The sequence below is a fragment of the Adiantum capillus-veneris genome, unplaced genomic scaffold, assembly GCF_014529385.1.
Source record: "Adiantum capillus-veneris isolate H3 unplaced genomic scaffold, ASM1452938v2 Hic_scaffold_325, whole genome shotgun sequence".
Taxonomy (NCBI): domain Eukaryota; kingdom Viridiplantae; phylum Streptophyta; class Polypodiopsida; order Polypodiales; family Pteridaceae; genus Adiantum; species Adiantum capillus-veneris.
In genome coordinates, this window is record NW_028221436.1 from 2,835,966 (window position 1) to 2,848,935 (window position 12,970).

Genomic DNA, 12,970 nt, shown 5'->3' on the forward strand with positions numbered 1-12,970 from the left:
CATCCTGATGTTGGAGGGGAGAGATGAAGAAGTTTTCTTTGTCGACATAGCTTTGGACATGAAGCCTCAACTTCCCAATCAAGGGAGTAACGGAGGCTTGTTGTCCCTTGAAAGCTGCATCAGCTGTTACTATATCTCCCATCTCAAAAGCTTGAATGCCCAACTTGGTGGCCAACTCTATTGATATGAAGTTGAGAGTAGAGCCAGGGTCAAACAAGATGAAGGCATCATGCTCTCTTACCTTTCCCCAAGCATAGGAGAGTGATGATCCTTTGCAATGAGCATCCTCTTTTGGAGCTTCGATGGTGGAAGCCCTAGGAGTCTCATTGCGAGTATTCTTCTTGGGGCAAGAACGATAGCCATGTCCTTGCTCCCCACACTTGAAACACTTATGGTCCTTGCGAAAAGCTTCAAGCTCTTCAGGAGAGAGTTTGTTTTTACCTTTGTAAACTCCCTTCTCCTTGGACCGATTGTTGTTGTTGTTGTTGGAAGTGCCTTGGGAATTATTTTGAGCATTGGATTTCCCCTTTGCATCATTTTTATCTTTGTTTTCCATGGGCTTGACATTACGTCTAGCCCCTTGATGGAAATTGATGCGTGAAGCAACCATGGTGTGGTGGATTACTTCGGTAATAGTACCGGGCCGTTGAGAGTTGATATATTCGGCCATCTCTTCAGGTAATCCCGCACAGAATTGTTGTCTTTGCTCGGCAAAGTCTATCTTTTGAAAGACAGTAGCTTTGAGATGTAAATCCCAAAACTTATCTACATACTTGTTGATAGACTCATGAGAGAGGAGCTTCAAGCCGCGCCATTCGGTAAGAACTTTATCTTTAGTATCGCTTGGAAGAAATTGCTTCATGATGGAAACTCGTAGAGTTTTCCATGTCTTTGGGGCTTCTCCATTGCCACGAAGGCTAGCCCACCATTGACGAGCTGATTTTTGGAAGTGCATAGCTACATGGCGTAGCTTGGAGGACTCTGTGAAGCCCTCGTCCCCAAAGGCCGCATCAAATTGCTGGATGAAGGCCAACACTTTGTCGGTAGCACCAAAGGTGCCATCGTAGGTGAGAAAAGAGATACTCTTTCCTCCCTCCTTGAACTTCTTTAGCTTTTGTGACCTTCGCCATGCAGGAAATGATTTGCGATGTCCTCCCCTCTTGTATTCTCTAGGAGAATAGCCATAACTTTCATCGGAAGAGAAGGAAGGTGAAGAAGAAGGAGAAGAGGGTGACCTCTTCCTAGCCCTTTTCTTCCTTTGTTTCCTCTCTTGCCTTTGAGAGTGATGAGGAGAAGGACTATGGGTTGCTCTTTTCCTCTTGGGAGGAGTAGGCGATCGTCTAGACCGCCTTCTTCGTGGAGCCACATCTTCAGAAGAACTTAGACTTTCATTGCTTTCTTTCTCTTTGGATTCCTCCTCTCGAATGGGAGAGAGTCTTCTTTTGGGGGTCTCTTCAAGAGGCCTCCTAAGCTCTCTCTCCTCTTGGAGAGGAAGGGAAATTCCATAAGCACGAAGTTGTTGAGTAACTTCGGCTTGCAAGGTAGGGTTGCCCATAGCTTGTTGCACCTAGTCACAAGATAATTCACAAACATGGGAGCATCATCATTAGCACCTTCATGTGCAAAATCAAAGCTATCAATGTTCATTCTACTCTCTTGATTATTGTCAGCCATGTTAACAAAATTTTATGTATGTACTTAGTGTATGCTTTGGCAATTCAAAACCTTAGTTGCCACTCCTCTTAGCCTTTGAAAATCGGCTCTTAAGTATCTACACCCACGGCTCAAAGTGGTTAATTATAGAGAATAGAGGAGTAGGTCTAACATAGCAGAGTTGCCAAGGGCTAGCTCCTTTCGGACTTCTTATGGCTCAATAATGGTAAAGCCGTAGGCAAGTCTAAAAAGACTCCATTATTAAGTCCAAAGCTCCCGAGGTGTGCACCATCCCCCACATAGTGGGCTTAACAAAACCGGTATTAGATCCCAGTTCCACTTACTCTATTATAATTAACAACATCAACCATTTATAGGCTACTTAAGGACCTCTCTTCTTAAGCAAGAAAAGAGAAACCAAATGCTCTGATACCAATGTAATGGAATTTGCCTATTCAATTTGAGAATAGCGGAATTTAATGAGAGTACTTTCAAGAAATGATTTTGTGAGCATAGCGGGTAGACATAATTGAAGATAGCAACATAATCATAGCAATTAGTTAACTTGGCATAGACAATACTTTTGCAAGAGAGAGAGTTTAGAGAACATGACAACAATTGAGGACCGGATTTATGTGGAGCCGGTCCCCCCTCCAATAGGCATTTGTATTATGATTTCTCCCATAAAGAGAGACTTGTTACAATACAGTCTTTGTGTTCCTTGTGACCTAGGTGATGCCATGAAGATGGAAGGCTTCATGCACCACAAACATAACATAAACTTGAAGAAAGCTTTAACTATCCCAAGCCTCAGTCCCAAGACCTCAAACACCTTCGAAGGTGGAGAGAGCTAGCAGGGAATGAGGGTAGGGAAGAGGAAGAAGAAACATTTCGTAAGAGAAAGAATTAGTTCCTCACTTATCATACTCTTGTTGCTAGCATACATAATAGCATAGTAATGAAGAAGAAGGAGATGGCAAGCTTAAGCATTGAAGCATGGCTCTTGGTTGGATTTGCACTCCATAGCCAAGAGTGTTGGTGTAGGCTCTCAACCTCTACTTGCTTGGAGAGGGAGCTCTTGCACTTTGCATAGCACACAATGAGAGTGATTGTGAGTGTGTGTGGGTGAGTATACCCCTAGGCACCCCCTAGCTTGCTTGGGTCGACCCCCCCTTGTAGCTCATGCCTGAAGCTCATTGGACCCCTCCAGGCCTAGCCAATCACAAGCAGGAGCCATTACAAGCAACATGGGTAGCCTTGGGACAAGTGTCCCCCTTTCCCCTTTGAGAGAGAGGACTTGATAAATGCTAAAACAATTAGATAATTCATGTAATTTATCATTGGACCCCTTTGAAGCTTAGCCAATAGGCTTCAAGCAACACATGAAGGTAACATGGGTAGGGGCCTGACATGTGTCCTTGCTGCCTCTTCAAGTTGGGGCTTCCCTTGTGTGTGTGAGTGGGTGTTCTCTCTCTAGCTCCTAGGAAAAGGGCTCGCCCCCCCTCTTGTAGGAATGATTTTGACTTTAGGTGATCAAGCACCTTACTCATCAAGCATGACAAAGCACTTGAACTAGGGGGGTGTTCCCACAAGCATCTCAGGCAAGCTTCTCAAGGCACCTCAAGTACCTTAATCATGCAGCAAGTCAAGCACCTCAAGCATGGAGCCAGTCAAGCACCTCAAGCATCTTAATCAAGCACCTCAAGCATGAAAAACACCTCAAGCATGACAAGCACCTCAAGCAGGACAAGCACCTCGAGCTTTGGCCGGGTTCCCACCTCAAGCTCAGCCCTAGCTTACTTAAGGTCAAAAGGACTTTTACACACATTTATTGGAGGTCTTCAATGAAGCTAACCCTAAGGTCTTATGCTCCATTGGTTAGCCTTGCTCTTTGATAGACCATCTCCCTTTTGGGCCCCTTTACATTGGCCCCGTGTTGAGATAGATCTAAAAGCACATACCTATATCTTAACACTTGTTCCCGTTTATTCTCCCACATTAAGTGATCAATTTAATATGAGAAAATCATTTGGGTTAGTTAGATATTAGATTTTATGACAATGGTGCCATTATTGCTCACAATTCAAAGGGACAACAAATTGCGTAATAATGTTCTCAAAGAGAAACTTAGCAGTTGACCTTGCATTGACCATACATGTCGCCTTAGCTTCTGCCCACTTTATCACATAGTCAGTCGCAACAAGAATATATCGGGATTGGGGTGTTACAGGTTGCCGGACTAATTGAGCCTACAAAGTCTAAACCCCATTTTTTAAGATGGTTAGGTCACTTTAATAGGATGTAACCGATCCTTCTATTTTGTGTCTTGTAACATTGGCATTCATCGCATCCCTTTGCAAAAAGTGATGCATCCTTGAATAAGGTGGGCCACCAATAGCCTGATTGCAAAACCTTCTTAGCAGTTAGTTGTCCTAAAAGATGTCCTTTGGCTATTCCATGTGTGCTTTTTGCAGTATGTACAAATACTCATCCTCACGAGCACATTATCTAAGAATATAGTCCTTCCCTAGCTTGTAGAGAGTACCTACAATTAGAGAATAAGGTCCACATTCCTTTAGTAGCTTTTGAGCTTGGATCCCTATTTTTTCCTCCTTTGGATCCCTGCAGAGACGGGTCTTGAAGCACATTGCTCTTTTGCAGACTGTCCCCCTGTGGATCTCTATTTTCCCTCCTTTGGATCCCTGCAAAGACTGGTTTGGCAGCTTTATCAATATTCTAGCTTTTACTCCTCTGGTACTTCCCCATATAAAATGATCAGTTTGACATGAGAAAATCATTTGGGAGAATTGATTATTAGTTTTTATGACATTGTACGCAAAGAGGGATGACTACAGAACCCTTCACGAGAATCATAATTTAATGAAAAATGCTATTCTGAATAGTCAATAGTTTGAGAGTGGCACGGCTGATTAGGTAGGTGACGAAGAGGGTTCTTTTAAAATCTATCCAGTATCCAGTGGGTAATGTCACAATGTGAGACGGACCGTACCACCTTCTGAGAAAGGACTACAAGGAGCACCCTTGCTTGTGCTCCACACTCGTTAGGCTGGCCATGGGTGGAGAGCGAGGGGCTATTGTTTGTGGGCAACAAGCAGGAAAGCACTGATTTTGCGCAAGTGTACCGAGTAAGGAAGTTCTATCCTCGTCCTCTCCTCCTGCGTGCTTGTGTATCTCGCCATGCTTTTATAAGATTTTGCTTTCAGAAGGTACACACACACACACACACACACACACACACACACACACACACAGACAGCCTGCTCTCTGCCGTCGCTTTTTACCCACCTGTCGCAGATGCGCCTTTCCTTTTGTTATCTCCTAACGACATTCCCTCAGAAACAGACGTCTGATCTTTCACTACAGGCTATGTGCTTCCATGTGGATCTTGGTCTCTGTGGTGCTGAAAGGCAGGTGCGTCACGGCTTTCAGCAAATGCAATTCCAATTTGCCCTTGATTTCTGTGGAGTTAGCATGGTCAGATCCATGAAAAGGGTAGTTCTGCACATGTTGGTCATATCTCAACTGTCGCAAATCCGTGTGTTGTGTTAGGGTTTCACAGAAAGCATGGGGGAATTGCAGGCACAGACATGGATCAGGAGAGGGCAGCAACCCTAAGCTTGAGGCTGAGGTTATTGACATACCTCCCACTCCAACCCATGGTGATGCGAAATACGGTGCATTCCCCATTCCTGCAAACATCAAGACTGTGTTTATTATCGGTGCATGGTATTTCTCCAACATTGGGGTCTTGCTCCTCAACAAGTATCTGCTCAGCTTTTATGGATACAGGTATCCCATCTTTCTCACCATGCTACACATGTGTGCATGTGCTGTTTACAGCTATGGTGCGATAGCTTGGCTCGAGATTGTACCAATGCAGTATATCTTGTCAAAGAGACAGTTTCTAAAGATAGTTGCATTGAGCTTGATCTTCTCCTTTTCGGTGGTATGTGGGAATACATCCTTAAGTATTTGCCCTGTGTCATTCAATCAAGCTATCGGAGCCACCACACCGTTCTTTACAGCAATTTTTGCGGTCTTGATCACTTGCAAGAGAGAGTCGACAGTGGTGTATATGGCATTGATCCCGTGGTGTTGGGAATAGTTGTCGCAAGCAGGAGCGAGCCCTTGTTTCATCTATTAGGCTTTTTGGTGTGCCTGGGCTCAACTGCTGGCCGGGCACTCAAATCAGTGGTGCAAGGGATTCTTCTCACATCGGAGGCAGAGAAGTTGCATTCAATGAATCTGCTCTTGTATATGGCGCCTATATCAGGGTTGTGTTTACTCCCTTTCACTCTTATGTGGGAAGGAAATGTGCTAGCAATCACAGCTGAAAAGTCAAAGGATGACCCAGGAATTCTGCTCTTATTGCTAGCCAACATGACCGTGGCGTACCTTGTAAATCTTACAAATTTTCTGGTTACCAAGCACACAAGTGCCTTGACATTGCAGGTTCTTGGGAATGCAAAGGCTGCGGTGGCTGCAGTGATCTCAGTTTTGATATTCCAAAATCCGTAACGGTCATGGGGATGACAGGCTTCGTCATTACAATTATAGGAGTCGTGCTGTACAGCGAGGCCAAAAAGAGGTTCAAGCCCGGCCACTAAGCATTGCAAATCTCTAATGAATTGCAGAGTGCTGGAGTTAATAAAGGAAAAGCACTCCTTCCTTTATGTAGATTTCTCATCGCTCCAGGTGTAAGCAGATCTGCACAAGGTATGCAGATTTCTGGGTCGATTAGCAAAGTAAACATTTTTTTTCACATGCTCCGGCCACATTTGCCTTTCCAGTATCCACTTTATCTGGAAGTTGCGATTCATATTCTTGTAATGTGAGTGTCAAAATGTAGCATTTTGGTGACAGCAGTCCACCATGTCTTTCAATTCCTGAGGTTATTATTCTTTGACTCTTTACGAGCTAGTCACTGTAGCTTATATGATGGCTGTTCGTATTATGCACTTGGTTTTCTCTTGATAGAATCCCTTTTGAGATTAATGGGGATCGTGCTGTCCCGCTTTGTACAAGCTTCATGATGCAGACAGAGAATCCAGAGAGCCAGCTTTTGGTAAAGGTGTGTTATGCGGTTATTCTGTGGATTTGACATGGCAGGATTGTCTTTTCTTGTCTAGATTTCCTAGCTCCAGTTTGATTCCTTATTTTAAATTCATTTTGAAAGCTACAAGGCTGAAATTGTATCCTTCAGCTCATTGTCTCCACTTGGATTTTACCTGGGATGGCTTGATACACAAATAGCATGCATACATGTAGATTGGCTTAATAATTGTGTAAGAGAGCACTTGGCTTTTAGGCTTGTTGGTCACCTTGTCGATCCCGTTTGTGTGTTGTCATTTTCTCCGTTGATCCAATGTTTAGGGACCCTGTTGTAATGTGTTATAACATGGCTCCACTCTTTTGGCCAGTAGGCTCCTTTGGCGCTGAGCTACATCGGTATATTATATGTGGGCTAAAGACCAGCATCCCACAATGAAAGTTTACAGTATTAGACTCTAGACTAGGGGTTTTATCCTTGTATCTTTGAGTAACAGCTTTTGAGTTCAAGTGGTGATAAGTTTTTTATGTTAACACATTGTTGAGGTATTGTACCATATTGTGTAGTAACGTGGATGACATTGAGGGTCTTGTGGTTGTAGTACAAATTGTGTTAAGGTATTGTACCATATTGTGTAGTAACGACGACGACATTGAGGGTCTTGTGGTTGTGGTACAAATTAGTAACCAACAGTCGCAGAGTTTAGCACAATGCACCCCCTCTTGGTCACAGAATCGTTTTGGCCAGTGGTGCACACATTGTCTATTTTTAATGTGCATAGCAGTCGTAGATGTTTGCTTCTTAGGTCATTGCTATTAATCATGGCTTTCTTGTGCATTGCCTAGTGAAATTGTCGCTGTAAAGGAACTGTGTTTTGTTTCTGGATACTTCGATTTTCCAGGTGTCTGGGCAGATTACCTGGTGCTATTGCACTAGACCTTTGTAGTACTATGGTACTTCACTCACTTTGGGGCTTTGCTGTAAAAGTATTCAGTGTCATACCGTGTTGCAGGAAACGCCACCCTGCACTGCTGGAAACGCGTTCTGGCGAGGGTGAGCGTTTCCAGCGATTCTGAACGTGCCAAAAGGTCTACCCGTTTATTCCACCTTTGGAGTCCTAAAAAAAGCCATGCAGAAGTACTTTATTAAATAACTCCCACCTAAGTTTAGCTTCACTTGTTTTGGCTGGGTTTGAACCGTTGCACCCTTTATGAAAGAGGCCCTCTTATCTCAAATTGTACGCTGAGAACTAGAGAGGCGTTTACAGAGACGAGAATAGTTTCTCTGCACAACAATTGAAAATATGAGGACTCTCAGGACTGTGGGTTTTCGCTCTACTTCTTTTATGCCAAGTCTTCTTAAATGTTTGCTTTTAATGCAGTTGTTGATATATCTTTGAATTTGTCTGTGGTTGGCTCCTCTTCAATGGAGTGTACCCCCGCTGCTGTTCCTGGTCGACTAGATTGCCATTTAATGTTCTAATATGAAGGTTGACGTTACCAAGTTTCGAAACGTTTTCTGCAACAAAGGTATCATGGTTGCTTTCTATGTCTAGATGGAAAGTTCATAGTAAACAAGTTTTCTGTAGTGGAGTCTGTTTATTTGAAAGTTATGTGATTGTGAGCCTCAACATTCAACAGTTATGGAGGTCGAATAGGTCCCGTTTCCGATTTGAAACTGCCAGATACTGGAGATTCACAATGCTTTTCATGTGAATCTCTTGAAACCTTTTAAAGGTGATGTGCCTGATGATGGGGAGCCTGTCCATGAGCAACCCGAAGTGGATGAGAAAACGAGGAGGATGCCTTGTTCCTGAACAGATTTTGGCACATAAGGATACGAAGAATAAGGGTAAATTTCGAAGGCGGTTCTTGGTTAAGTTCAAGAATTATCCTGCACTTGATGCGAAGTGGATGGAGGAGGGGGACCTAGCAGATACTCCTCAGATTGTGAAACTTTACCTCGATGCTTTTGGTTTAGCATAGTCTACTCCAAATGGAACCCAGAAACAGCTTGGCCGAAGATCTGGTGCAGTGGGATGCACAAGAGGGGAGTTACTCCACTCCTTTGTCAACAGATGCCTCGATTTGATACTAAAGTCACTGATGTCTCTTTGAGCTTCAGGGATACTGAGAGCTGACAGTTTCTGCTGGATGACTTTATGAAATGGAATTCCTGATTATGATACTGATTTGTTCTTGACTTCTTGTGAGTGCAGGAACTGATAGCCGAAATGACTGCAGCATTTTGGTCTGATTGATCTCGAATAGACATGGTTGCAATAGGGGTTAGTCAATCGGACATCGATGAGGTCCGATTGGACCTAGATGTGATTGCTAGCTACATTGCCGATAAATCATGGTCTAAGATCCGAATGAATGTTGAATGTCATGTGATGTCCTGTGATGTCTGGTGATGTCCTGTGATGTCGTGTGATGTGACTGTTGATTTTGTACATGTGCTAGATGTGTGTTCCTAGTACGTAGGTACTAACAGTCAGTGTCTGCTAAGACGGTTTATGGCTTTTGTCGGTTTTGCAAGCGTAATCGCGGTCGATTACAATGCTTTCAAGAGGGGGGTATGTCACAAAGTGATGACGTGGCGGACAGCAGAAACCCTAATTTCTGCCAGAAAACCCTAAAATTCCTGCAAACCCTAATTTTTGCCAAAAACCCTAAATTCCGGAAATCGCGAGGAGGCACTTTTTTTTTTAAAAAAAAAATAATTTTTTTTTTTTTGGAAAATGATGAGCGACGCGAATTTTGCTTTTGCTTTTTTTTATTAAAAAAAAAAAGAGAAAAGACTCTCTAAGAGAGAGAGAGAACTGATGCTTTTGATTTTAAAAGCTTTTGGGGCTCTGCTTTTGGGCATCCCTTGTAACCTTTAAATTAGTGGTGAGGGCCTCACTTCTCAGAGCATCTGGACGCAGAGTTTGAGAGTGAAACCCTAACCGCTCTCTTGTACTTTGATGATTGATTAATACAAAAAGAAATACCGAAAGGGGCGCCAGTCTTTGGGGCCAATATCTCTAGGCACGGAACTCCGCCGGGCCAGTGCAAATCTATTGTGATCTGTGAATTGTTTTTGAAGTGGTTATTTGGTGCTGTCGCGGTTGATTCTTGACTTGGAGTGTCCAAGTTTGTTACATGTACCAGATTGTGCAATCATAAGTAGACCACTCTCGCCGACGAGAGTGGGGCTTCGGAGGAGGGTTTTACGTCTCTGGTGTCGTATCTCTCTTCTCTCTATCTCTCAGTCTCATACACTTGCACGCACAGTGTCCATTCACTTTGTTGTGATCATAGACCATCTCCATTATGAACGGAAGGCTCTCCCTTCCATAAGAACTAAAAGGAACCTTGAGCACAGTTCGGAGCACTCATCTTGAGCAAAGCGCAACAATCATTCCGTTGCACCTAACAACAGAGCAGAAGCGGTACAATGATCAGATGATAATAAATGTGTACCATCTTGACCCCATAATATGAGTGCCCAACTCAAGTGGGTGGTCGAGGCCCCAAACTCGGGCGGGCGGACAAGGTACACCTATGCTATGGGTGGCCAGCCCGGAGAACTAGCTGTACAAGGAATGTCCTAGACTTGTGTGAAGCAGCAGAGTGGTGTAAATCTAACACCCCCTTCTCTCAGTGCTGATACTAAACAAACCGCGTGAAGCCGAAGATGTGAGGCAATGTTGAAGATGTTTGCTGCAACGTCCACTGAAGGACAATACTCCGACGAACTTTGCGAGTGTAGCAGCAGTCTGGGGTGTCCCAATCACCAAGAAATTTCCATGATGTGATGACATACAAGCAGTGTAGCAAATGCTGTACTACTCGACTAATGCTGTGTGAATGTACTGCGTGAAGGTCCCAAATGAGTGTGGAAAACAACTCCTTGTTGTGAAAGAAGTGCCAATAGATTGCAAGTGTCCTGCCCAATAGGATGTGTGGTGTCTGTAGTCAAACCATTATGGAGAAAATGGGGAAGCCCAGGAACCATCATGAGCATGATCGGAAGCTGTCAATGCATGAACCTGTAACGAGTGTGGCCAGGTGGCTAAGTTGTGTAAAACTACAGGAAGGCCAGATGTAGCAATCTGCGTCGTAAACGTCCTCCAAAACAAGGAAAGCCAGACTAAAACAGTCTGCACTTCAGAAGCTACCGTAAGCTGCAGCAATCATGGGAGAAGCACGGACACCACCCCGATGGTGTCTTGTCAGTAGGTAGGGTAATCAAGATGAGGGGAAAGCTAGACTCAAAGTCTGTGCTGTGAAAGGCCTTTGAGAAGAGGTGTGGTCAGACCAAGCTGTCTGCACCGTAATCATCCTGTTGAAGAAGGGAAGGCAGACTGAGCAGTTTGCGTTGTGAATAATCTCTGAGAAGAGGAAAGGCCAGACCAATTTGTCTGCACTGTCTTGCCTGTATCTCCTGCCTTTAATCCTCCGGTGTCAACCAAAACAGAATCCACGCCAACAATGCCACTATATTGCATCTTAGTGTGGCTCTCAATGTGAATGAGCTGGGAGTGGCCTATGCCTAGGTCGGGGGATAAGTTCTGGTGTAAGGTTACCGAGGGTGAGTGTAAGAAACTCTGAAGGTAGCAATCCAAAATGATCAGGAGTGTAGAAGAGCAATTGCAGTACATCCAAGCCAAGCTGGTGACTCTGGATGTAGTTGCGTAATGATGCTGATCTCTCGCATCTTGCAAGAGAGTCCAAGGCATTGAAGTCCCACTCCCAGTTTGTAGATCCAAGCAATGAACTTGTCCAAGAGAGATCAAGATCCTCTCTCGAAGTCCATGTAGATGCTTCTGTGTAAGCAAGTGATCTGACGTGTCGATGTCAAGTGGTAAGTGTGTGTCCACCCAAGATGGTGGTGTCTTTCTGGGAATGTCAGAATCCCATATGCCATAAGCATGGCCATATCTCGTGTGAACTCCTTCGATGAGTGCATAGTTGTGTCCATAGCAAACCACAAGTCACCAATGCACAACCGCGGAATGATGGTTGGAATGAATGGATCTCCCAAGGATCGTACGCCCGTAGATGATCAAGCCGATGTAGAAGATACCGTGTACTGCAGCAGTCATTGAGAGACCGTATGGGACCACCATCGGATGGTGTCCTGGCAGGAGGTAACTTCATCCTCTGTGAAAAACACAACATGTGGCTGCTGTCCACCAAAAAACGCAACTGCGAGGTGATGAAAACGCTGCTGTCCAGCGATTTTCAGCATGCTCGTACTCTCCTGGCATGGTCCGGAGCAGTGCAGAGGGTTTTGGTTGGATGTTGGTGAATCAAAGTCACTGCCCTTGATAGGCTGATGACAGAGAAAAAACAGCAGGTGTATATGGCTGAAATCTGTAGCAGATGAAGGGGAATCTCGCCGGCAAGGCACCGGATGCCAAGCCAGGTAGGAAGGCAAGATTTGTGATCCTCACCTTGCATGCTGAGGAATTTGGAGCAAATCTGGAAAACGCAGCAAGTAGAACTTCTGCTCCAGAAGAGGTAAATGCCTAGCCGATGTCAAGGCAATGAGGGGGTAGGGGATGGAGAGGTAACTCTGCAAATGTAGACAATGGGCCTTTCACTGCTGAAAACGCAAGCACAAGAAAAAAACGCAGGTGTCCTTCCTGAAAACGCAGTCAGATGCCCCAAAAAACGTTGGTGAACCTTCAAATGCTAGGGCTGAGGCAAAAACGCTGATGGGTTACTGATGATCGCTGGCCTTCTGAAGAGTTTTCGTGATGGAAATGCTCTAAAGGCTGATCGCTGGCTGTGTGTGGGCTCCCCAATGTTGGGATCTTGCAGAAACGCTGGTTGATCCAGCCCTTGGGAGAAGAACCTCGTGCGGGTGAAGCGCTTGGTCCCAGACCATGGAAAGCTGAAGCTGCTGATACCATGTGAGTGCGCGTATGTGAAGAGAGGAGAGAGAGAGAGAAGAGAGAGAGAGAGAGAGAGAGAGGAGAGAGAGAGAGAGGAGAGAGAGAGAGGAGAGAGAGAGAGAGAGAGAGAGAGAGAGAGAGAGAGAGAACACAACACCAAAACGCTGATGCACAGAAGGGGGGGTGATCAGCCCCCCCATGACTACCAAAGCAGAAGACCCGTACAATGATCAGATGATAATAAAATGTGTACCCCCTTGGCCCCATATATATATGAGTGCCCAAGGTGGGCGCCCAACTCAAGTGGGCGCCCGGCCCCAAACTCGGGTGGTCGGACAAGGTACAACCTATGCTATGGG

At 44.8% G+C, this 12,970-nt stretch overlaps 1 pseudogene across 1 annotated transcript; it reads left to right on the forward strand.

Moving 5' to 3' along the window:
* The first annotated feature begins 4,617 nt into the window (after positions 1 to 4,617).
* Positions 4,618 to 6,744, forward strand: LOC147417092 (putative sugar phosphate/phosphate translocator At3g11320; annotated as a pseudogene). Its single transcript, XR_015187434.1, has 3 exons — positions 4,618 to 4,799; positions 5,038 to 5,085; positions 5,224 to 6,744. The product of XR_015187434.1 is annotated as a putative sugar phosphate/phosphate translocator At3g11320 (transcript).
* Positions 6,745 to 12,970: the final 6,226 nt, after the last annotated feature.